General features: G+C 36.9%; 1 protein-coding gene across 1 annotated transcript in view; it reads right to left on the bottom strand.

Annotated features, from left to right (window-relative positions):
- Positions 1–25,189, bottom strand: part of LOC150087364 (alpha-2 adrenergic receptor-like) — a 147,303-nt gene that overhangs the window by 80,657 nt on the left and 41,457 nt on the right. The window contains exon 2 of the mRNA XM_090372022.1: positions 3,958–4,210. The gene's annotated coding sequence lies outside the window, so the exon portion shown is untranslated. The remainder of the gene's footprint in view (positions 1–3,957; positions 4,211–25,189) is intronic.

Raw genomic sequence — 25,189 nt, 5'->3', positions numbered from 1 at the left:
CTTCGAATAAAATATCCCATTTCTTAAACTTAAATCCAACAAAGTATGCAACATCGTTTAAGAGGAGGGATTCGGAACCAGGTTCAATGACTTCAGAGAAATATGAAGCAGCTCTTCGCATATTCGCATCGCTCTCTAGAGTGGGAGTTTAGTCACTGTCCGAAATATATTCGTACTAAGTTGAAACTACAAAGCGATGAAGAATGGAAACTAAAATATCTTCACTTACTTTTTACTAAATGTTGCTCGTACCACAGTTCTCAATTACTAACGCTACTGCACTTGCGTCTTTGTTTGTAAGTACTTTCGAAGCTGATTTCCAAAATTAAGCACTACAGATCAAAACTCAGGAGCCAACTTGCAATGAATTAAGAATTCCTACCTTAACAGCAAACTGAATATTTTAAATCAGTGAGACAGAGAGCGAGAGAAAAGAGAGAAAGAAGCAGTGCCAATTATCCCGTTAGTGAAAAGTATGAGGATGGCTCAAATACCAATGTTTTTTTTTTCTAAATTACCGGATTATATTACCGGCACGATAAGACTGTGTTGACAAGTATCGTGTTGATCATATTTCAACCTTTAGTAAAAGTAATTAAAGTGTGGCAAACGAACACCATGACCGAAATTACCTGTGATTTCTGGGGAGGTGAGAGGTTAGTGGAAGAGTAATGTGAATTACTACTGAAAGTTGTTGAAGGATAAGGTGAGATAGGCAATATTGTCAAAACAATAGTCCAAAGGCACTTCTTCCTTCTCCCCAACAGTCCAGACTTAATGCCTGGTTATTCAGAAAATTAGGAGTTCTTAGATAGTAAAACTTTTCGAAACAACGAGATCATCGAAGCCTTGTACAATCCTTGTTTGACAGAAACCACAAAGCTTCTTCAAAAAGGAATTGAGAGTTACCATAAAGATAGTAGGAGCGTTTAGATACAGATAATCTCGAAAAGTAGTAATGCTTGTGATACTTTCATAATGTTAGTAAAAATTTATAAAAAAATGTCACTCATATTTGGACCACGCTTCGTCCTTGTGTTACTTACCAGAAGAAATAGGCCTACATTTTACATTTTTATTTTATTATCAATTTATTTCTCCGTTGTCTATAGCAATTTGCTAGGTTTTTGAAAAATATTTACACTAACAAGAGTATACTGTATCCATATTTCCTATTCAGTAAACCTTGCTCTGCACAAAGAACAAATATTTCTGCAATATCTGCACCAGCTCTGGTGTAGGTATTGCCGATCTTCAGATCATCCACCAGTTAGATCGGGATAACATATTTTAAATTTAGTCCTCCTGAAATCCAATACTGTATTCTCGCTCGAAACAAAAGGGGCAAAAAAGAAAAAAGCCTTCTTCACCCAAACTTATTTATCTTGAATAATACTCGTATTTCTAAACAAGAACAGATTTCGCTTTTTGGAATAACCGAACCGTTAAACTTATTTTGGAACAAACCTATCATAACAATATCTGCTTTTATATCTGAAAAATTAGGTTTTCTCTTTAGCTTTGCTAGCGTTATTAATATTTATTATTATTATTATTCAGCAGTTATACAAATACCAATAAGAATGTACCATGAGAATAAGAAAACTTTAAAATAATCGGTTCTTTCACAAAAATAAAGGTGATTGATCTGGTTTGGTTCAATTTTGTGCCAAGGCAACTAAGGCCATGTCATCAGTCAAGCATTTTGATGCTTTGCTGGATGAAAAGATCAAGCAACCCTCACCCGAGAGATTGGTTTCGAAACTAGGCCTTTTTTCACATAAGCGTTCAATTTCTGCTTCATACAATACCGTGTTCCGAAACGGTACCCTAATTCCCTCAGTTAATTCTAATTAGAATATATATGTTAATTAGCCAGCATTCATCCACTTTTTTTTTCAACTCTAAACTCACCGAACTAATTTTCCTTCTGCTTCATTTACTCCTACTTCCGCTTGCGTTATCCAGAATAATCTTCCTCCATATATGCAGTATATCATGAAAACTTCAAGCAACAGTAATTCAATGGAATTGTTAAAAAGGTTTCACTTCAGTTAAAATATAGCTAATTATACATAGGCTGTACAGAATTATAGAAAAATTCGATGAGGACTGTTTCTTCAGCTCTATTGTTTCGGGGTACTTATAATTTCTCACGTAACTGTAATTTTTACCAATTTAATCACATATATAATGTAAAACTCCTGGCCACGTCATCATGATAAGATTTATTGTTCCTAGTACATGTACCGTACTTAGCAGCAATAAAGAAGTTTATTATTATCTGAGAAGAGACTAGAAACAGGCTATAATAACAGTGTCTCATCCTTTAAATAAATGGTAAATTAATCTTTAAGTGGTACCATTTATTTAAAAGTAGTGCAACATTAATGCAACTCCTAGAAACACTAAATTCGTTCTGTTGTAAGTAATAAAGCCATTGCATTTGTTAATCAGAGAAGCCTCTGCTAGCCATCAAACACAAACGTGGACAAAGAAGTTACTCCATTTTCCTATAAATAACAAGTTTTCCAATTCTCAGCCCATCCACCGATGCTTAGTATATAGTTTTCAACAACCATTTGTATTCGGTATCACCATAGAAAATTCTAGTAATGTGAGAATATTTCTATTTTAAATGTTTTACTCGAATCAGCTTGAAAAATTTGCAAAGAACATGCCTAAAACATAGGGAATGTAGAAAGGAAAATTAAAATAGAAACGCTGGTTATTTCGTGCCTTGTACTAAGTCAGAAAATGTGAAATTCATTATAGAAAAACTACACTGTTCACTGTTCCTATATATTACACTTAACATTATATATATAATGTTGGAATATACCTTTATTTCTTATTTTTATCTGCAGAGGAATAAAAAAGCAGGTTAATGTTATGGTGTAGTTTGTTACATCGCGCATAGACTTAGAGGATCGAAAAAAATAAAAACTTGGCTGTGTGGACTGCGCTGCTACTTTCTTTTGTCAAGTTGTACGATTAATGTTTGCATCACTGAGCAACGCCTATTATATTGATGGAACATCCGATGTTCCTTAGAATATATGCACAACTGCGAGAACCAGGTTACCTGGAATGAGGATAAATGGGTCAATGGATTATCACAATCAATTTGGGAGTGGTGGTCGATTTTTTACTTGGTGTCTGGGGAAGGCTTGCTCAATAAACACCGAAGGAAAGTTATTACTGCATTTTTTCCCGTTAAAAGTAAATGACTAGCGCTAGCGATTATAACTGTGCTCACCTCAAGTCAGAGATATAAGCCAATATGATGGAGTAAAATAAATATCCAAGTGAGGAAAAAGTGTCTCATGTTTTGGACTTACATTAACTTGAAATCCTCTTCGAGGGATTTCTCATTCTTAATCAGCATAACTCCAGTGAATCTGCTACTATTTTTTACTGAGTTTGTGGTAATAACCTGTGGGCTTTGCTAACATCATACCAAGGAGTAAAAATAACACCAAGTAAATTATATTCCTGGAAAAACGCCCTTCTATACTAGCCATGGTTAACACCCCACTGCCGTTATTAATTCTGAGAGGTGAGCCCATCACACTAATTGAATTTTCTCTCTCTCTCTCTCTCTCGTTCTGTCGCTCTGCCATGCATAAGATGTACAACTACCTGCCCGAGTCACTGCCGGAGGCCATAGTGAGTACAACATGTGTCTCTACATATAAATATAACATGTGTCTGTCTGTCTACATGCACATAGCCAACACGATTTGTGCGAGCGAAACTGTCGAGCGAAAGGCTGCATGCTATTGATTTCATGTCATGCTGGTGCAGGTAAGCACCAGCCATGGGCATGTGATGTAATAGCATGACGAGTAGATGGATGGCGAAGATGAGAATGTATACGCTTATTAGAAAGCGATGGGCAGGGGAAACGCTAAACGATAAGACCTTAGTAGTTAGAAAATACCAAGAGACACTCACCTGGTTCAGGGCGCAATGGCGGCAGTGAGAAAAAAACCGTGATACAATCCTGAATGCGAAAGTACCTTTGGTTGGTGTCGCGCTGAAGCAGCCTCCTTCCTGGCCGGCTTGCGGATCGATCCATATCACTACAGGGTAGAAGGATAAATGTGCTCTTGATGGCAGCAGTCCGAGTCTCAGGCTCCTAAACCTACTTGACCTTTAGTGCTGGGCTCGATCTGTGTTCGTGATCATTTAGTTCCTTCGATAAATTCTGGAGGAAGAAAAAAAAATTAAGAAAATGGTTTGGCGATTTAGAAAGTAGAACGCAGTGTGGATGCGGGCAGGGCAGCATCCAAAAATAGAAATGTTAGCAGTTTGTAATCCGGGAAGGAGGAAACAGAAATATCATTTTCTCAGTATTATCAAAGGTTACAGCAACGTCAGAAATTTTGAAGGAAATCTAACAGGTCGCGAACAACAAAATCGATCATTGTAACTCTCTCTTAACCGCATAGCTATGGATGTACATATACTTAAACTTAACTACACTTACATTACGCAACTTAACCCTAGCAGGGTTGCAAATAACTAATTTGTACATACGATTTGATTTGTCATCTTGCTACACCCTCACAATACCTATAACCCTGACAGTAAGCAGTACTGCACGCTGTTTTCTAACATGCTGGCTGCTTTTTAATCATATCATGTTTTCAGGTAGAGGGACTGTAACAGATAAACCCACATGCAAGAAGAAAGGCAATGACAAGTATATCAGAAATTTTTCTTCTTTCTTATACAAAACTCAAATAAAATTTGAAGTGCACATAATGCGAATGACATTATACGCTATCTGATTAATATATATATTTGATATACAGTATTTGCATGCGTCGAGTCTGTCACCAAAGAAGTATATTTAAGCTGTCGAAATATGATTTAGTGTATCGCTGCTTCCAGTTTTCCTACACTTCTGTAAGTTCCGCATTTTCTGTTTATTATATCAGTAAATTGCTACGAATGGTAGGACTACAAAAAATGTAACATCGTCAGCCAATCAATAAAAACTTCTTTCACTCAAATAAATCATTCACGTAAATCGCGAAGAGAGCAGAACTCTGGCACATAATTGCCACACTCGCTTGACTGGCCAGCAACTGCACACTGCCATCAGCAGTAAGAAGTGAATTCAACTCAACTGAACACCGGCTGTGAAACTGTGTCGCTTTAGTAATAAGTTCGGGTCTTAATTGCAATGTTAGTTAAATATTTAATTCCAACAGATTCCAGTAGAATCGAACATTTTTTTTCTCCTCCGTGAAACTCACTCATTCTTGGAAAGATTTTATCTATTATCATTACTGCCCTCGTGGGTCGCACAGTGGATATAATCACCGTCCTCCACACACCGGGGAAAAAACTTAGTTCAAATCCAATCCATTTGGAGGAATTTTATGGGCCTTTTTCACAACTGGCTGAGTTAGTCGGTCTCAGGTGAGGGTTGTGTGGTTTTTATCCCGGAAACTCTGGTTTTTCGACGGAATCACTGGCAAATTGACCACAGAACACGCGTAATTTACAGGCATATATATACGGCGTAATATGGTCTAAGTCACTGATGCGACTGAAAACCCTACTACAATATTATTAAAATAAATTTCATTTATTAAACCGCAACGGCTGCATCCATTAAAACAGTACGGTTTAGTGAAAATTTTTAAGTTAGCAAAAGAAAAAAATAATTAAATAAAACAAGGAGTCCAAAGAAATAGAGGTATGAATGAACGCTCTTCACAAGTAACCCCATTTTTCGATGCACATAACTGCTTCCATACGACTGGGCATCTTACGATAACATTTCAAGGAGAATAAGAAAAAAAAACAATCATGACTACTTATGATTGTTTTTTTTTTGTGTGCGTTTATTTCTGTTGTTGTCGGGTTTTTAGGAGCATTAGCGACTAAGGCCATATTGCTCCACATATACTGTCAGTAAATTGCATGTGTTCTGTGGTCGATTTTCTACTTGTTGGACGAACCGTGCTGCCCACGCCAGAGACCGACTAACTCAGCCACGTTGTGGAAAAAGCCCCATAAAAATTTCTATCATCGACGGGACTCGAACCCAAGTCTTTTCCACCCGTGTAGGGTGGAAAAGACTTGGGTTCCCACGAGGGCTTTATTTCTGTTGCCTCTAGTTCCCTTACTACATGCGGGATATATTGCAACATTCATATATACTTTTTACTTGGGATCATGTTTTTTTAATATCACCACAGACTTATTTGCATTTATAGAATCGGTTTGTTGATGTAAGCATTATTACTAAAAGTACTAGAACAATAAGGGTAAACAACAGTTTATAAATCAACATTTAAAACAGTTTGGTGTGTAGTACGTCACTTGACACCTTTCCACTAATTTATGATACTTACCAACGAAAATAATTCATTTCTCAACTCAGCACAGTTTTTAATTGGGAAAATGATGTAGGAACTCTCGCACATCTCTAGAGTATACAATACGCATATTGAGCTACCATCGGGACTCTGACCAACCATGTTCATCAGTCACTTCATTCTTCCCAAGCCAAGCTGGATTACACCGAGCTCTGTGACGAAGGAGGAACATTGTCCTGTTGAAAATCTTAGCGATGCGCCATAAAATCAGTATCAGTGTTCCAAGCACAGCGTTATCGCTGATGTCACAGTATCGCTTCTTCTGCAAAGTACAAACACACAGACCATGAGTCCAATAGCAAACCACGAAAAGGGGATCCAAACCATCATACTTTATCAAAACGTGTTCCGGATTAGCGCTACATTAGTTCTTTATTCTTATGAAAATAACATACGAGTATATTGAACTTGTCCCTGCAGTGAATCCTGTTACTCCTCATTAGAAGCAATTCCACAGAATATGACACTATTGCACCCATCGCTGTGCCTTCATTTTCTTAATAAAAAGTCTTGGGGCGGCACTCGTCCTTGTAATCCTTTTTGATTCAACGCTCTGTGTACAGTATGGGCACAGACAACTGCTTCTGTACATTCGCGGAGCTCTTGAGTGATTATTTAGCAATTCTGTATGCAGTTTCTCTGGAAAACACAATCAACCACTGTATTCTCAGATTTCTTGTCGTTAAAATATGCAGTCTGCGTGATCGACGTTTACTATAGTGCCCAAGGTGGAACCTCAAGTTTTGGTGCCATCTATTCGAATTATTGTTAATTTTTTTTCACTTTCGAGCCTTACGATAATAGCTCAAGCTTTATGCTAGCTTGTAGGCGGCAGAGATTTGCATGTCTGAAGAATTCAAAACCCTATATTAATCTCAGGGAAAATTCAATTTTAATTGTGTTTTTTTCTACAGGTAGATTAGACTCTTTTTCAAATTACTACTTATTCCAGAGTTCAGTTGCGGGAGTGCGGTAGCACACGCATTTCAATTGACCGTTGTTCGACCCCACATGACCGCTAAATGTGATAATGTTCTTGTATTTTCCATTTTGTAAATTCTTCGCGTCCTATCTGCCCGGCCCGGATTATAAACAGAAAAAAAACTATAAATTTGTAAATATATGATGTGATTTACTTAATTATCATCCAAATAGCATTAGCATTAGTAGAGGCATTTGATGCAAGAAAGCAAGCTTATGCAGCATTAGCCAAAAAAAAAAAAAAAAAAAACCCACTTCCATATCACCCCTCTGTTCGTTCAAAATACCTGTCCAGCTGAGCCTTAAACTTATTTAGGCTATCAACTTCCACGACAAGGGATGGAAGTCTGTTCCACCAACCAACCACCACTCGCTGGCTAAAGGCAAATTTCCGCACGTCTATCCTACATCTGTCTTTCCTCAATTTGAATTTATGCCCTCTCAGGTGATTTTTCTGAGTTAGAGAAAGAATCCCATCAGCATTGAACATGCTTAAACCATTCAAGGCTTTATACACCTCTATCAGATCACCTCGCTGGTGCCTAGTCTCCAGACACTGTAATTTGCAAAACTTAAGCCTTTCTTCGTAAGAGCACCCCTTTGTTCCATTCACTAATCTTGTTGCCCTTCTCTGTACTCGTTCCAGCAGCTCTACATCCTTCTTGAAATGAGGCCTCCAGACCTGTATACAGTACTCTAGGTGTGGCCTGACCATTGCCTTATACAAGGGAATAATCACCTCCTTATAGTGTTTTAACCAGTTTCTTATGAGTAATAAACATAAAAAACGAGAAACACTCATCACTAATCTTTCTTGGACTGAAATTTTCTGCAATTTATTGACATAAACCCCACCATAACTGTACCTCCTCGATATAGTATACGTACTGCCAGTGATTGGGTACGAATTGCCAAGTAGCTCGAAAATGTCCCAATTTCTATGGAATTACAGGATTATTGCTGTTCTGCACTTGCTTATTGTCAAAGTTGTTTTATATGGAGGGCCATTTATTTGTTTACAAGTCCGTTGCATACTTCGTTTCCTTGAAATGACACTCCACTATTGTTTGTTCGCCCTTCCTTTCAGACTTCTGTAGTATGTGTGTTAAGGTCCCGGAACTCTTCTTCTGTATTTTAGTATCGCTATTGAAAAAATAAAATTTTCTTGGACCACTTTTTGTCACAATAATATTAGTATAGAGAAAACGATGCAAGAAAGCCTGGCTTCCGTGTAATATTATCCTTAATAAAATAAATAAAATAGTCTCCACCCACGCATTCTCTGTCACATATTTCATCCACGTATCTCTCCAACTCCCTCGCGGATAGCACAACTTATAATCACCGCCATCCACTATAGGGTGGAAAAGGCCCGAGTTCGGATCCCCTCAATGACGCGATGAATATTTATGGGTTGTTTTTTGTTTTGTTTTTTTCACCCCTAGGCTGAGTTAGTCGGTCTCAGGCGAGGATTGCATGGTTTTTCCACCCGAAAAATGGAGTTTTTCATCCAACAGACAGTGAACTGACCGAAGAATATACATAATTGCACACAATATATTGACGCCTTGTAGTCTTAGTTGCTTTGGTGCTTGAAACACGCGCACGCACACACACATTTAATTCTGGAAACTTGGCTTTTTCATTTCATCAGAAAAACAAACAGACCGACCATAAAATATATGTAACTTACAAATCTAATGGCCTGACGTCTCATAGCCTTATCTGCTTCGTGCCAGAAAAAAAAGAACATCTAGTCTGCAGCTGTCCTTTGTTAAGTTAATGCTTATAACTCTACTTTTTGTAACTTGAGAATCCAGGCGTGACCTACTATCACTTTATTAGGAGGGATAATCACCTCATTGTCCCTACTGGCAAAATTATGGTACAGCGTACAATAAAACGGGCGTGATGTCCTAGTCTAACTACATAATGTGTAAAGGCTGTTTATCCCTCCCAAAGGTACCACGTCACAATACTGTACGTATCACCACTAGTACGCATACCAAGTGGTGGTTGAGATTCGCCCGTTTAGGTCAATGTCCACTATCTTCCACAATGTGTTACAATCACGCCAATTTTCTCCTGCTTCAGGGCATCTATCTTCATATGCACATTTCTTCTTCTATTTCAGTGCATGGATAAAATTTGTGACCGGAAAAAGAGAAGTGACCATGCTGATTAAGAGGGCGAGGAACTAAAAAATGTGCACATGGAGATAAATATCCTGAAGCAGGAGAAAATTTGGCATGATGATATGGAACATTGTTGAATGTAACACACATTGATCTAAACCATCGATTCTCAGCTAACAATGTTATGCGTACTAGTTGTGGTACATAGGAGGAAAGAGAGCCTTTTCCCATTATGTAAACAGACTGCAAGGACCTCACTCTACCTTTATGTAAGCGCCAGTATTTCCTGTAAATCCTTCCGATTACTGACGCTTTCAACATTATCATTGTAAAATTGTCATCAAAGAAATCTCCAATTGGCGATCACAGTGATACGAATGACGTGAATACAAATCAAAGTGAACATGAATGACTTGTGAGACGCAATTTGTATGTATGTGTGTCTACTGCATATATATGTGTGCCTTCAACTTTTGAATCCACCTAACTCGTGGTTATCAAATGCTCTTTCAGGACTGATTAGAACCTGCTCCACTGATGCAATATCGACGTACTGTTCTCAAGAAGAAATTCAGCTCATATATTACACAGATTGTCCGTAATTTTAGGATGAATTGCTCTAGTCCAGAAGAAGAAGAATCGTTTTCCAGGACACATGGTCTTCAAAAATTCTAGAGGCTTTCCATACTGACTTGGCGCTTGCGTACTCTCAAGGTAAGTTTTAGACGTTTTTGAAGAATATAGTTTCAGTTGTTTCCTTGGATGAGGATTACCACCTGCTCGTGTTGTTTTCTAGTAAAATTTCCCCAGAAAAGTGTTGGTTACTTCGCGGGTTATTTTCATTAAGAGATTATTACAAATTACTAAACCATTATGCATAGTAATAGTGTAGACGTGTGAACTCTCCAGAGAATCTTGTTACAGAATTTAGCAAAGAGTTTCCCTAATAACACCCTGCAAACGTGCAATACGTAGAAGAATGACCTATATAAATTCTCTGACTGTAAAGCCAACAAAAGTTAGAATATTTATTAATACAACCGTACTAGTTTCCAAATCATCTCCTTCAAAATGGGTTCCAACATTCCTGGTTGGGCCTCCACTTCGCTCCTGTTCTGAGGAAGATATTATGTTTAATTATATGTATAATAACGGATTATTATTCGTAAGTGTCACTAATTTGTAAGGTTATTATTTTGTTGTAATATATAAATGTATACAGGCACCAGCTAGCCTGAAGGCCCTCGTCGGTAGCACAGTTGGTAGGATCGTCGTCCTCCTCACACTGGGTGGAAAAGACCTAAATTCGAGTCTCGTCGATGACGGGGAGAATTTTTGTGGACCTTTTTCACAACGTGGCTGAGTTAGTCGGTCTCAGGTAAGGATAGAATGGTTTTTTTTCTTCTCTCCGAAACTCGGTTTTTCGTCCGGCAAACAGAAAATCGAACTCAGAACACACACACAATCTACACAGAGCAATATGGCCTTAGTCGCTGAGGCTCCTAAAACTCTACTACAACAACAACCCTAGCCTGAAGACCGTTCAGTGGTGAAGCAAACCGCAATAAATTTATTTATTGTTATGATTACTATTACCTTTATTAACAGAATCACGTTCCTGAATCTCTGCCAGCTCTTTGGTCGCATGGTTCAATACTCTCAGTGATCAGAATGCCCAGGAAAGTAAGAGAAGGGAAACTGCGTCATAGGAGAGCGATTAAACTCTTTTAATTTGATAAAATCTTCCCTCCGATTAAGTTCTGATTATTATATTTTTTTATGTTAAAAGCGAGGAACCCGGCTATCTCACTGCTGCTAAATTCGTAGACACATCCTTACGAATTGAGGCAGTGAGATAATCGGGCGAGTCACAAAACGATGGGACAGTTTACGCCGAAAATCTTATTATCTGGGAGCGTTGTAAATGGGAAAAAATAATATTTCTTATCGATAACTTTTTACACGGGGAAACGTCTTTGAGGAGGACATCTTAAAATGCTTTTTATTGTTTATCTCACGAAGGAACTCAACCTCTCTCGAATTGGCAGAGAGAGAGTAAGCGAGAGGATATGTTGCAGATAACACTGGTTCTGTTACAGGATATTAGACAATAACGCAAATATTATGGTTATGATCGATCTTCCTTCATTTTGATTAAAGGATTTCTAGACCTGGAGTTTTGAGAATAAATAAGCATCCTAGCTCCTGCTGCTGGCGATATGTTTACATTAAAACGATCTTTCTCTCTCGCGCGCGCCCGAAATTAATTCTCGTGTAATTGAAAGACTTTGTAAAATCGTACAAAATTATGACTTCGTGACACTCACTGTTGTTTTGGTGTCCAACCTGACAGTAGCAGAAAATCCTTGGAAATAAAGAGCAAAGAAAAGTATAAAAGTTGTTTAATATCCATGGAGGAATTCAAAATGCATGCAGTGGAAAATTAAAATTTCTGAGACCGCACACAAATAAAGTTAGTAGTTTGCGACAATGGAATTGCAAACAATAAATAAATAAAAAAAATAATAATAAATAATGGAAACCACAGAGATATCATTGGTTTCTGATGCCAAGATTATATCTTCATCCTCAAATGGAAGAGTGTTGTTGTTGTTGCCCGGTGATCTGTATTCATTACGTCTATGATAACTCTCTCACCATGACAGATCCTAATAACTTTTTGCATTAATGCAACCCTTCCCTCCCCCGTGACCCTCACTGAACGCTTCAGAAAAATGCTCAGAGTTCTATTAATATCTTTTGTTAATGATACTGAAAATGTCAAGCAGTTCCATCAGACCTTTTCAGAGTATATTTTAATAGCGCCATTACTGTGGCTACCGGTATTTACATTCATTCTCTTTTATTATACGAATGTCTCGTTGATTTAGGACAGTGTTCCTCCAAATATCCTAGCGATCATCAGTAACGGTTGGTGGATTCATCGAAAATTTCTTGGAATTTCGTCATTACAATCCAAGCTGCATTTAACTACTCTGTGAACCTCGGTTTCCCATCAGGGTAGTCGGTGGTGATGAAAAGGTTACGAAATTCTAGATCAGGAACAGGAATACGCATGCCGTCTTCCATCGTACTTAATCACTGGGCCATGTGGTTTGCGTGTGAAGCACTTTAACGAGTCGCTATTTTGACGACTGTGCGTGCTACCCTTGCAAGATTTTAATTGGCGATTCTTCACAGATTTTTATTAGGTGCTTGCCGTTTCTCACAGCCCCTCACTCAACTGCCATGCATTCGCGTATCTGAACTGATTATCTCAAAGAATTAAGATTTTCAGACATTTTAGATGCTAAACAGGCGTCAAGACTTTGTAATATAAAGAGACATTGCACAGACCCTCAAAATATCTGTATATGGACCCCCTACAAAGGAAATTCGGAGGAAATATTCAAATAATGATGCTGGAAAACTAATGAGGAAAGGTATAATGACAGTAGGCATTGTGGTAAAGCGCAGGCATTGCCTGACGTAGCCGAGTTGTCCGGGGTCCAAGCCCGTGACTACTAAATACGATTAACATTTGTATTGATGATTTATTGTAAACTCCACTGACCTGGTGGTCGTGCCGGAGTTTAAACAAGAATTGAATTTTCTAAACAGGTCCTTGGGTGGCATATTGGCCATTGTGGAGGTGCCTAAGAAGAATAGATACAAAACATTTTAGTAAAAAAAGTTTATCGAGTATATTTAAACGTGACTAAAAAAACATATGTTGTTTTATTTTTAATGAAGTTTTGAATGATGCTCTCAGGACAAGCTGGACACTTCCCCGAGAGCATCAACACCAAGGATGTTGATGTAGAAAAAAGCAACTATATTTAAAAATAATAAATATAGTTGCTTTTTGGCTTTGAAATGCTGCAGAATGAGTAAAAGTATAAAATCTAATTTTAGTAAAGCGGAGTGGGGATTGGATCCGTCAAATTGTGGGAATACGTTGCCAAGTTCAAAATTAAAAATAACAGTTTGCTCGTTGCATTTTTTCCCTTAGAGCTTTAACTTATAGTGAGCCATTAAAAGAAGAAAGAGAAAGAATATAATAAATATAAAATCCGAAACTGCAGAAAGTTTTTATGTACTATAAAAGACTTGTCACTGTACCATTTGGAGACTATTGTTATGTACATTGGATATATTGGATTACCGTGATGCGATGTCGGTAAAAGGATTATCTCTGGGAATATTTCCTAAACATTTTGTTTTGAATATAAAAACAGGATCAATCATCCCTATCATGACCTTATCACAAACAGGCGATTTTTTCAGTTGTTAGTAATTATATCATTCTGCGTCGGATATCGTCTCCAGAGGAAGCAAAAGTTGGACTTCGTGAATTTGACAGCTGACGGTGGAAATTTATATAAACCACGTTTAAAAGCGCTTCCTACATTTTGTTATGAATTCAGATAACTGCTAAGGCCAAGTCAAAACTGTGCACCGAACCGCCTGAGAACATTTCTTTCTGATAGCATGTCATGCCAAATTTTTCTATAGATTGTGATTCAGTAAAAAGAGAAACTATACTAGAAAAGTCGCCCACGCCCGAGACTCAAAATAGCAGCGAAATGCAACAGGACGTCATTCTGGTAACAATAGTTCGCAACGTTTTTCACTATAAGTAAACTCTGAAAGCTTTTTAATCGAAGAAAAGTCATCCACAATGGGGAAGCTCACTTTTCTACTATTTGACATTTCAGGAGGAAGCTTCGGAATCTTCAACTACACTGCCCGACAAAATTAACAGAACCCGTAAAAAACGTGATGTAATTCGTACAGCTTGCGATGAAGCAGGACAAAATTTGGTATGGTGGTGTACCATAGAATAACGGTGAAATGAGAAGGCAGCGAGAAACTTCGGACAGGTATAAGGGACATTTATAGTGTTGTAGAAGAATTACCAAAAAGGGCACATACAAAAATCGATACATGATGCTCGAAACTATGTCACATGACATCAGTACGGCGTATAATCCCCTCCTACGGCTAAACAGGCCTGGCAGCGGGGAACCGTGCTCGATATAACGGTGTCTATAAGATTCTGTGGTTCAAATCTGATTTTTACACCAGCGCAGATCTTAGTTCACCAAGTGACCGAGGTTTTACACGATAATCTAAGTTGTTGATAATCGAACCGCGCCTGAAATGTCATGCAATATATATATTATGTAACTTATTCTTCTGGTCTGATTGGTTGTTTGTTTTAAATTTTATAAGGAAGCACTAAGGGCTTCACTATGTTATCGTTTGTAAATACCTTGCATTCTACAGTCGATTTGTCTTTTTTTGCGTAATGAAAAACTAATAGAGAAAACATGCAACCTCGTCCAAAACCAACTAATTCAATTAGGGTATGTAAAAAAGTCAATGAAAGTTCTTCTGTCAGAGGGAACTCGAACCCAAGAGATGGGTTGAGAGTAGCAACCATGGCTGTAGAAGATGAGACGCAAGGGTTAAGGGATGTAATAATCTATGTTCATATGATATAGTTAGTTGAGGAGGGAGAGATGAATGTCCAATGAGCACTACTATGCTTATTGGACATTCATCTCATGTCCAATAAGCATAGTAGTGCAATGTCATCATTTTGCTTATTGAAGGCTTAAAATGTTGAAAATGATGTTTAGCTTCCAGAATAAAACTGGTATCTCCCCATTTCTTTTGTCATGCAGTATGGGTGGTGCCGTTTGAGGTTATGCCTCGCATCATGGTGAGATCCAGTACTCCTTATATTTCGAGGATACCGATTTAAAACGGTTTTTGCAGGTAAAAATGTTATTAATCAGTCTAGACTCCATTTCGAACAGGCTACGAGTAGGAAAGTTGTTTCTTGTTAACTGGTAGTCGGGCCTTCTACCCTCTGGCCAAAGCTATTGACTGCAATTTCTGCCTATTCATACTTCCACATTTCTGTCCATTCATAGCCTCAGCTAAAAATAAAGCTGCCATATCTTTCCTCTAACTCTTGATCGGTGATCTCAGTAAATCACCTCCTACCATACTAAACATACTCCATTCAGTGCCTTCCGGGGAATTTGTCTTCCGACACAAGGACATCAGTTAAATTCTAAACAGTATAAGCAGTTTCATGATCGTTAGCATTTTCCACTTGTTCTCAAACCTGTGATTTCTCCTGTTTTGTGTCGCCTTTTTACATTCACTTATTCAACTGGTGCTTTTCATCTGAAAATTGTTCATATCCAACCACTTCCTAAAAGAGGGTGAGAAATCCCTTCTTTCAAATTATCATTCCATTGCACTTACCCCTACTCTTTCTAAAGTAATGGAGAAATCCATTAACACCAACTCTTACATTATGTCGAAACCTTCTATTTGATCAATGATCGCAAGTATGAATTCCGTCAGGCCAATCCACTGGTGATATCGTGGCTTGCATAATTCATCTTTGGACAAACTTAAAAGAAAACTTAGGCGACCTTCAAGGAATTGCTTTGAATATTTCTAAGGCTTTTGATCATGTTTGTTATAAAGATCTTCTAAATAAGCATCCGTCGTATGTTTTGCGTTCTGCTTCTCGCAGCTGGGTAGACAGTTTTCTTTCCGAGTTACTACGGTAGATGGTTCCCTGTCTTCTAACTTCTCAACTAATGTTGGTGTTCCCCAAGGTTCAGTTCTTCTCGAATATCTATCGCTATTACCTAAATGCCGATCTCCAGGTAATTTTTTAATGGTGTGAAGAAAATATCTATGTTCAATCCTTTTAAAACTCAATCCTGAGCTATTTCTCGAAAAGAAAAAAAAGTCTACTGCTTCCATACCCATATTCGATAACACTTAGATTTTTAGGCAATATCGCATATCATTACTGGAAATAACTGACTTTTAATTCCTCTCCTGGACATCACAAATATTGCTTCCTCTGCATCAAAAAATGGGTGCTTTTCTTTTAGCTCTCAACTTTAACTTTTCCTCCAAACAGCTGCTGGCTCTCCACAAATCTCAAATCCGCCATACTGTAGAATATTGTTCTAGCATATGGGGCTGTACCATAAAAACTTCTCAAGCTTCGAGACGCTATTCAAAATAGGACGTCCAGGTTAATTAATGGCTCGTTTCTTAGGAAATTTTTTTACTGACTGGCTCCTAGCCGTTCAGTTTCTGCTGCATGCCCTTTTCATAGATATTTTGATGGGCACTGCTCTTCCGAATTAGCATCTGAATTCCACCTCTCTGTTCCAAATAAGTCCAAATACGGGCCTCAATTAATCATCATCTATTCACTACCCAACTCCGAACTCACAAAACTAGCTTTTCTTCTTCCACATTTGTTCTGCTTCCGCTTCTGCTCTTAGGAACAGTGTTTCTTCATGATATATTTCTTGAAAATTACAATCTACAGAAATTTAAGTCTAATGTCAACAAGAATCTTTTATCTTTTCGGCCTTCAACCCATACACAATACTATAGGTTCTTATACCTTTCGTGTTTGGAGTTATCTCAGAAAACATGATGTTTATATGAGAAACAACTGAGAAAGGACGCCGGACCCAAGGAAATAAGAAGATTCTAAGTTCTAAAATTTTTTTAAAAGAATTAGAGCTTTAGAGTTGCTGTTCCAAATCTGTATCGCTTTTTCTGTAGGGAGAACGAGTTGATTTATACAATTGTAATTAGACTTAAAAATCAATCCCAGAAACTAATCTTTGTAATCGCCCCGCTGACATAGATGGTGATACATTTCTTGCCTCACCTAAAATCGAAAAATTTTGCTTACCCAATGGAATGCCAGATAATCTAATCCTGCAACCATTCTCAGCCTCCTCTTGTTTGGCATTATAATAATGTAAAATGGAATGATATCTTAATTTATATGCGTTCTTTTCCTTGTTGGGTTGACGTTTCCACCTAGGAAAAAACTATTATTCCTTATTCTATATGAAACTCTGTTTTATTTATTATTATTTTTTTTTCAAACAAATATCCCAAGATCAAGAAAAAAAGTATTTTATACTCGTCTCGCCTGAAAACCCCACTTCCTTTATTGCCTTCACTACTGCCTGCGGTAGCTGCACTCAAGTTATTAATAAATCCAAAATTGATTTCGAAAATTCCAAACGTAGATAGTCAAATTGCCCTATGTCAAAACAGCAGCTATGCTTTTTGCCCTTGCCTAAAGGCACTGTTAGCAACTTTTTGATAATGCTGGGGTACTTCAAGTCCTTCTTTCACCCCTTTTCTTTCTAAGAAGTATCAATCGCTTTCTTCTATTACAAGTAGATCGTACATTTCAGAAACACCCAGAACAGAGTATCTACCACCATTTACAATAAACTTTTTGTGATTGGAAAGACATTTTGCAATAAGCTTCTATTTAATATTAACGTTAAACTAAAAAAATTACCGTTACCCATTGGAGAAACAGTTTAGGGATAGGTATTTAAAAAAATACCCTTAAATACCAGTCCCTAGAGGCTGTTTTTCGAATAGGATACTCATCCCAAATGGTTTTTTTGGGCAAGAAGTAAATATTTCTTTCCCAACTCTAACCAGAATGTTTCGGTTTATTCATTTTTATTATGGGTCGCAGTATCACAAAGTTTGTGAACCCCTCATATATTCTATGCTGGTTGGAACACTCGAATTCCAAAAAAAAAAGGCACAATATAACCCTCGCCCGAAGTCACTATTCAACGGTGTGAACACACACATAAAGTTGGCGCGAGTTTTCTTCGTAGTCTACAACTCAGCAACAAAAAGCAAACCAAGGTTAAGTATCCTTCAGACAACTGTGTAGTAGACAGACCCTAAGGGTCTGTCTTTCGGTGAAACTCTACAAATTTCAAATATTCCAGGTAGTCGCGGATGGTGATTTTTTGAAATGCTACCAGTTTTGTTTTGATTTCTTTGTGTAGGTGATGATGATGGTTTGCCCTCCATGCAATTGTGTTTAAAATGAAAACTGACAATTCACTTGTCTGCATGTAACAACCGTAAGGTCAACGTATTTTGTTCTATTTCATATAGAAGTATACAGTTCGGTTTTTTTTTTCTATTATTCATATATATATATTTTTAAATTTTTGAGTGTACAGCTACTGGTGTCACTTATCGGATATAAGTTCGTGCACTCTGCGATTGCGGTGCAGTAAACTATAACTGCGTAGTGTAGCTCACTTAAGTTTAGTAATCACCTATTTAAAGCCCTCGATGACAATATAGTGAGTTTGCCACTTGTCACTCATTTAGGGTCTAGGTTCAAATCCCTCGGAAAGAGGAGGAATTCATAAACGTCAGTACATTTTTAGGTGGGTTCGCGTACACGTAAAGCGCCTATTCTTTTTGCTTATGTTCATCTGTCTGTCAGTTCGCATGTAACAACTTAACTCCTAGTAGATAGATTTTTCTAAAATTTTATGTTTGAGTCTTTAATAAAAAGTCTTTTATTGAGCCCTCCCAAATTTCATCAAAATCGGACCAATAGAAATTTGTCACTTTTTCTCCTCAAGTTTCGAGTTATCTGTACATATATACATTACTCTATAAGGACAAGTCTGATTGACACCAAATTTTCATCATATGTTCTTTTAGTCCCTTGTAAGATTTTATATTCAATTCCGAGTGGATTTCTCTTCCTAACCAGTTGAAATCTATATTAGTTTCGGATGCCCAGAATTACTGGGGAAGCAAAAGTCGCGTTAACATCATACTTGCATTGGTTACTGTGAAATGTTTAAGGCTAGTTGAGATTTTAGCTCTCAGTTTCTCTACCATGCCATAGAATCTATATAAAATGAAAGTATGTTTTAGACATTACCCAAAACAGAAAAAAAAGTTTTTGTTTATACTCCGGTACGACCACCAGGTCGGTGTAGTTTACAATAAATCAATCAGTACAAACGTTAATCGTATTTAATAGTCTAAACCCCGGGGCCCACTCAAATTTAATGTCGATAGGTTAATCCATGTACCCTGTGCATCTCTTCCCTCCTCAAAAGAATTGCTAGACAAATCCCACTTCACGGCTACCAATCACGCGGTTAGTTTTTGAGTACATTATAGATTTTAACCCTTCAGATACGTTATTTGATAGTTGAATTGCACCAGAAATGTAATATAGTGCATACGTTTCCTAAGTCATAATTGCTATTATGTATGAAATTATTACTCATTTTAATTTTAATCCTCAAATAACCAATAACAAAACTAATTTATTCATTGACTGTTGGCTTATTCTGCAGACCTGAGAATGTATACTAGCATCCGAGAGCGTGGAGAAAATCTATTCCGGAAGGCATTCAGAAAGTCTGATTTCATTCGACACTAAAATAAAATAATCGCCTACCGCGTTCGAAGGCATTATTGGAAACCAGAAGTGAAGATTACGTCACTTCCGCTTTATGCACTAGTTGACTAATCCCGAGTTTGCTAATACAGTAATTCAATTCGAGGAAGTTAAACAACATTCGCTTTGACGTTATGTTTATATGTTTTCATTACCTAAAGATTTGCTGCTTTCATATTACTGCATTATTACCGAAGCTGCATCATTAATATTTATTTCAAGCAGCGAAACAAAGCCGTGCACAAAACACGAATATAAATAATAGCTAAATTTATTTTACCTTCCACAATGGCACATGCTGATATAATGCTCTGGGTTCTCTTGACTGACTCCAGAAAAATACATGAATAACTCATTCATGTTAACATAAATAAAAATTAATACGCTATTCTGTGCACTTAATTAAGAACTTGAAAACTGTGCATGAATGCTCCATCACGAAACCCAATCAGCACCAAAAAATAGTGGCTGACACCTACTTAAAACGGTACTACTTCATTTTCATTTATGATGGATTGGATTTCACATCGCGGATCTATCTCTGCATATTTCGAAAAGCGCTAGAACAGCGAGATTCTTTTTTTCTGTTTTAAGGTTCACAGAGAAGGAGATAAAACTAATCCAATAAAAATACTCTCACTATACAAATATTTACAGATCTTCCGCCAATGTAAATAACGGTTATCTTGCTTTCAGTGATTTCTTCCATCAACTAATCAACCACTGTCAAGCATCCCCCATCCAACCCAACCCCCACGGAAATTGCTACTTCAGTTTCTGTGAGTCCAACAATCACTGATTTTTCTAAAGCATAAAATCTTTCTTCGGCTACTTAAAATTATTAATCATCAACATCTTAAGTTTTTTTTTTTAATCTTTATCAAAAATAAGCTGACGAACAAGGAACATTCCAAAGCAGCGTTGTTGTTGTCAACGAGTGTTCTCTTTTTCCATTCATAATCTAATAATACAGTACTTGTTAGGGGAGGCGCATAATACTGTCACAACAGATGCGCCCTTAAATCAAAAATAAACAAAATCGCATGGACAGCTAATTTTCCGTAAAATTTTACATTTCGCCAGGTATAATCGGATATTTCTTATTTTTTAACCTTTAAATAATAAATTCGCTGGGATCGTGTTCGGTCTCTTTAAAATATAAATGATAGAAGTGCAATAGTTTGTAAAATAACGGATACAAGTCAGCGAAATTTAGAATGGAAATCCATTATGTGATAAGGCAACAGTATCGAGTTTGAACTTATTACGTAGAGCTTCCATTTCTGAAATAAAACAATTAGCTCATGCTTACCTGAAAATGATAACCAACAGAGGGATTGTAAATCCAAATTGATGGTATGATTACTCCCAGATAACCGGGAAACACTCACAATGGATTATGTTGTTAATGACAGCGTTGAAGAGACTTGTGACATTGAATCGCATTGTTCCAGGAGAGGCTGTTCATAACTCATGTAAGGTTCGAAAGAGGGAGGGATAATGAAAGAATAGTTGACGACTCGAAGAGCATTTTCACACATGCTTAGTGGGATTCAACATAGGTCTCTCCAAATCTGCAGCTCCATACACGCATTGCATGTTATGCTTTCAGAAGATCTGACCACCTCCGTCGTAGGGGTCTCTTTACTGGTGTTTATGGGTTTATTTTAAGTCTCTCTATTTATCTATCTACTTTTTGTGGAGGCCCTGCAATTATGAACAAACATTCCAGCCTTAGACTGCTGCAGCAAATGGAATTGCTTTCTTGTTACAGTATTACCATATGTCGTTCCCCCTCCTATGTTTCTTTTCCTTAGTCACCTCGTACAGCTCTTCGAGATATTGCTGTAACTGTCTTTACAGCCAGCATATCACATGTGGGTGAACGTTTAGGACTTAACGTTATCACTGCCTACCGACCGCTCTCCAACACAATGACCTATACGATATTATGAGCGAGGTTGTGCAAAAGGGCGGAGTGGATACATTGGATGCGACGCACTCGGGCTCATACATAAAAGGAAACGACGAAATCGTTTTTAGATGATCTTAACTTACATTTATATAATGATCAACGTTTAATATAAAACATCAATGTCTTTAGGAAATGATGCCACAGTTAGCTGATCAAATACGACTTTGATGGGTATTTCTATCAGCATCGTAAATGTACTTCTCTTAACCAAAACAATGGTTGATAGAAGTACACATTCTCTGTCTTTGCTGTGAAGCCTCTACAAGCATGAACTGGCAATATCGTTAAAAAGGAATATTCTTATCACAATAAATGTCAATTAGATTAGTGCTTATTAGAAGAGTGTTTACTACTAGAGTGTTCTTATGAAAAGAGACTGTAAAGCATTTTTGAGATGTTGTGGGATCTTTCCCTACTAAAATAATTGGGATTTAACTGTTTCTATGATCGGTTGTGCTCAGGACTGTCTTTATGCCATCAGGGGCCTCCGGAACCCAGAACTTTTGAAGGGCCCCTTCTCTTTTTTAATTTTATGTCATCATTTGTAAAATTCTTCTGTAGTAACGTGTTTGCATTTTTTTGAAATTTCCAATACAGTATTATTAGTATTTCTAAAAATAATCATAATAATTATAGTTTCAAAATAATCATAATAATTATATATTCATTTAGAGCCCGCCCGGGGTTGGGAAGGACCAAAAGGTTTGGATCAGACAGTTTTTTATAAACATAATTATGATCTTTGAAAACATAAAAATCATTATTATTTATTTTTTTTTTTTTTTGGCTGTGACCCCTAAAAACACCTACCCTTCGGATGATCATTAAACTAGTTAACTGTCAACTACAATATCAGTAACTAATAAATATTGTATTGCAGTAGCAGAGTATATAATACATTTCCCGTTGAGTAAATGAAAAAAATTTCGGTTTGGACTAATAAAAATTTATTATTTTACTTTAAAAGTATTTAAACAAGCTACTTTAACTGACGAAAACATTTTTTTTTTTTTCATAATTTATGCGAATAATTACTTGGAGGTCTGTACTTCTTCATCTGAGTTTCACTAAAAGAAATGTCTTTTACAGCCTTTAATAAACTTTACTTCGCATCACACTTTATTTGAAATGTGAAATTTATTTTTCAAGTGATAGTATATATGAGCTGGGCTCTTAAGTCGCACATTGAAGACCCACAGCTATTAATTACTTTTTTTTAGTGATAAAAGACACATTGTGAACTATAACGATATTGATTAAATAAAAACAACAGCAATTCTGGGTTGTTGAACAATCTATCACGTCCTTTGATTTTGTTCGTTCGGACAACTGGCTCCTGCCATTACTTTAACACTGATAATCTGGACCATAAGAAAATAGCCAAGACCGAGGCTCCAGGAATGGCACGAGGCCAGAAAGAGCTAAATAGGCCAGCATCCTAAAGCTCAAGGGTTACTGTGAAATAATTACAGGGAAAAATCCATGCTTCGCCTTGACAGAGCAGTCTGTCAAGGTCTTGTCTTGCTGGAAATTATGTCAAGCAACGAAATCATCTCAAGATGACTTCACATTTTTGAATGTATTCTGCCCATTTCATTAGATACATCACAACAAAATATTACATTGCTAGATCTCTCTCTCTCTCTGTTTTTGTGCCGTCGTTTCATTATATGCAACTATATGTGCTGTATATAAGAATGAATATACAATCCTGCTTGTGACGAGGTTGGTAGAGATCGAAAAAGGAAAGTTTTTGAAATGACCACGTGCCGAAGAGCCTTATAAGAAAAAATGTAGTTGAAAAGTGTCAGTAACTGTGATATATTGACAGCAAAGCAAACATTTTATGGATTACTTACCATAAACACTATATAGTATTTGATCTTTAAAAATTGAATAGTTCGCATATATTTATCAAATCAGATAACATTCAAAAATATTTTGTGTATATATATATATATATATATATATTTTTTTTTTTTTTTTTTTAGTTTCGATAAGATTTCACCGATATGGCTCAATTTGAGCCATACTGATGTTCTTGAAAAATGGACATAAGAACAAATCAATACTGTTCTCGGAATACTACCCAGAACAGTTCGTTAGCTACGTACATTTCTAGAACTTTCACCTGACAAAATGGCGTGTCGGATGACTATCCACAAGCAATAGTTCACCCGATATCAGCAGAACAATGAGCTTTTCCTCAACCCTATTATTGATTGATGAGTCATGGCTCCCTCGTTATATTCCAGATACCAAACCGACTAAAAAACCAAATTCATGAGCATGCCAAGGGAACATTCCTCATACCTACTATCAAGGAAGATTCAACCAATGCTAAATGTGGACAGAGTGATACTGGCGTTTCCTTCTCGTCACGGATTGACTTTTATTGAATTTCTTCGGCGTACCATGCTGCAGAAACTCCATCTGAGAGTCTGTGATCAAAAATGCTGCGACATGCTAAGAACATTCACGATCAAGAACGTCGACACTCAGCAGAAGCCATAGTTGATATAAGATATGGGAAGGGCAACTACTTCTTGGTGAAACTTAGAGGTATCATAAGGAAGTTTTGTCCACTTTGCCTTTAAATAATCTTTATTATTAGGCCTCCTGAAATCGATATACATATTCCATATTAATCGATGACTAAAGATTTCCGTAAAGCGCCTTTTTGTCGACGAATACAACTTGAAACTTAAATAGATAAAATTTTATATAAATTTACCATTTTTAGGCGCGCAAGCATATGTGCTTCTTTGCATTGTCCATTTGTCTGTCCGTCCTCAGGTAATAGCTCGATTCCTAATGAATGAATTAGAGTTTTATATTTCGCTCTTTCAGGAAATTTTCGGGTCATCCCAAATTTCATTAAAATCGGGCCAATAAAAATTCGGCAATTGTTATTTATATTTTCATACTCATCACAAATACTATCCACATACTGTATATTGTAGCTGAAGCAATGAATATAACGTTTGTTGTCGTGCATTAATTGGAGGGATGAACGAGCAGTATTGTGGATGCGCAGAAACGAAATTCTTTCAATTCGTTCATAAAAAGCGGTTGCTTTTTTCTCCTTTTTTGTAATAAATCAGGAATTATTAATATTTGCTAATGCCCGTGACATGTATTGTACTGCGTACATTAACTAACTTGTATATTTTGTTGATAGATAAATGGGTTTTAAAATAATGTACTAGCACCGCAATATCTTTTGATTTTTACTGTACATTCATCCATTGGTACATAGAAACCAAAGAGTGTCGCTGAAACTTAGTTACCAGGAATTAGCATTAGCAGAGGCATATGATGCAAGAAAGCAAGCTTATTCAGCATCAGCCAAAAAAAACAAAAAAAAAAAAAAAAAAAA

Source organism: Mastigoproctus giganteus, chromosome 4 (assembly GCF_048544385.1).
Source record: "Mastigoproctus giganteus isolate SK-2022 chromosome 4, ASM4854438v1, whole genome shotgun sequence".
In the NCBI taxonomy this organism is placed as follows: Eukaryota; Metazoa; Arthropoda; class Arachnida; order Uropygi; family Thelyphonidae; genus Mastigoproctus; species Mastigoproctus giganteus.
This window is presented reverse-complemented; position numbering and strand designations above follow the sequence as displayed.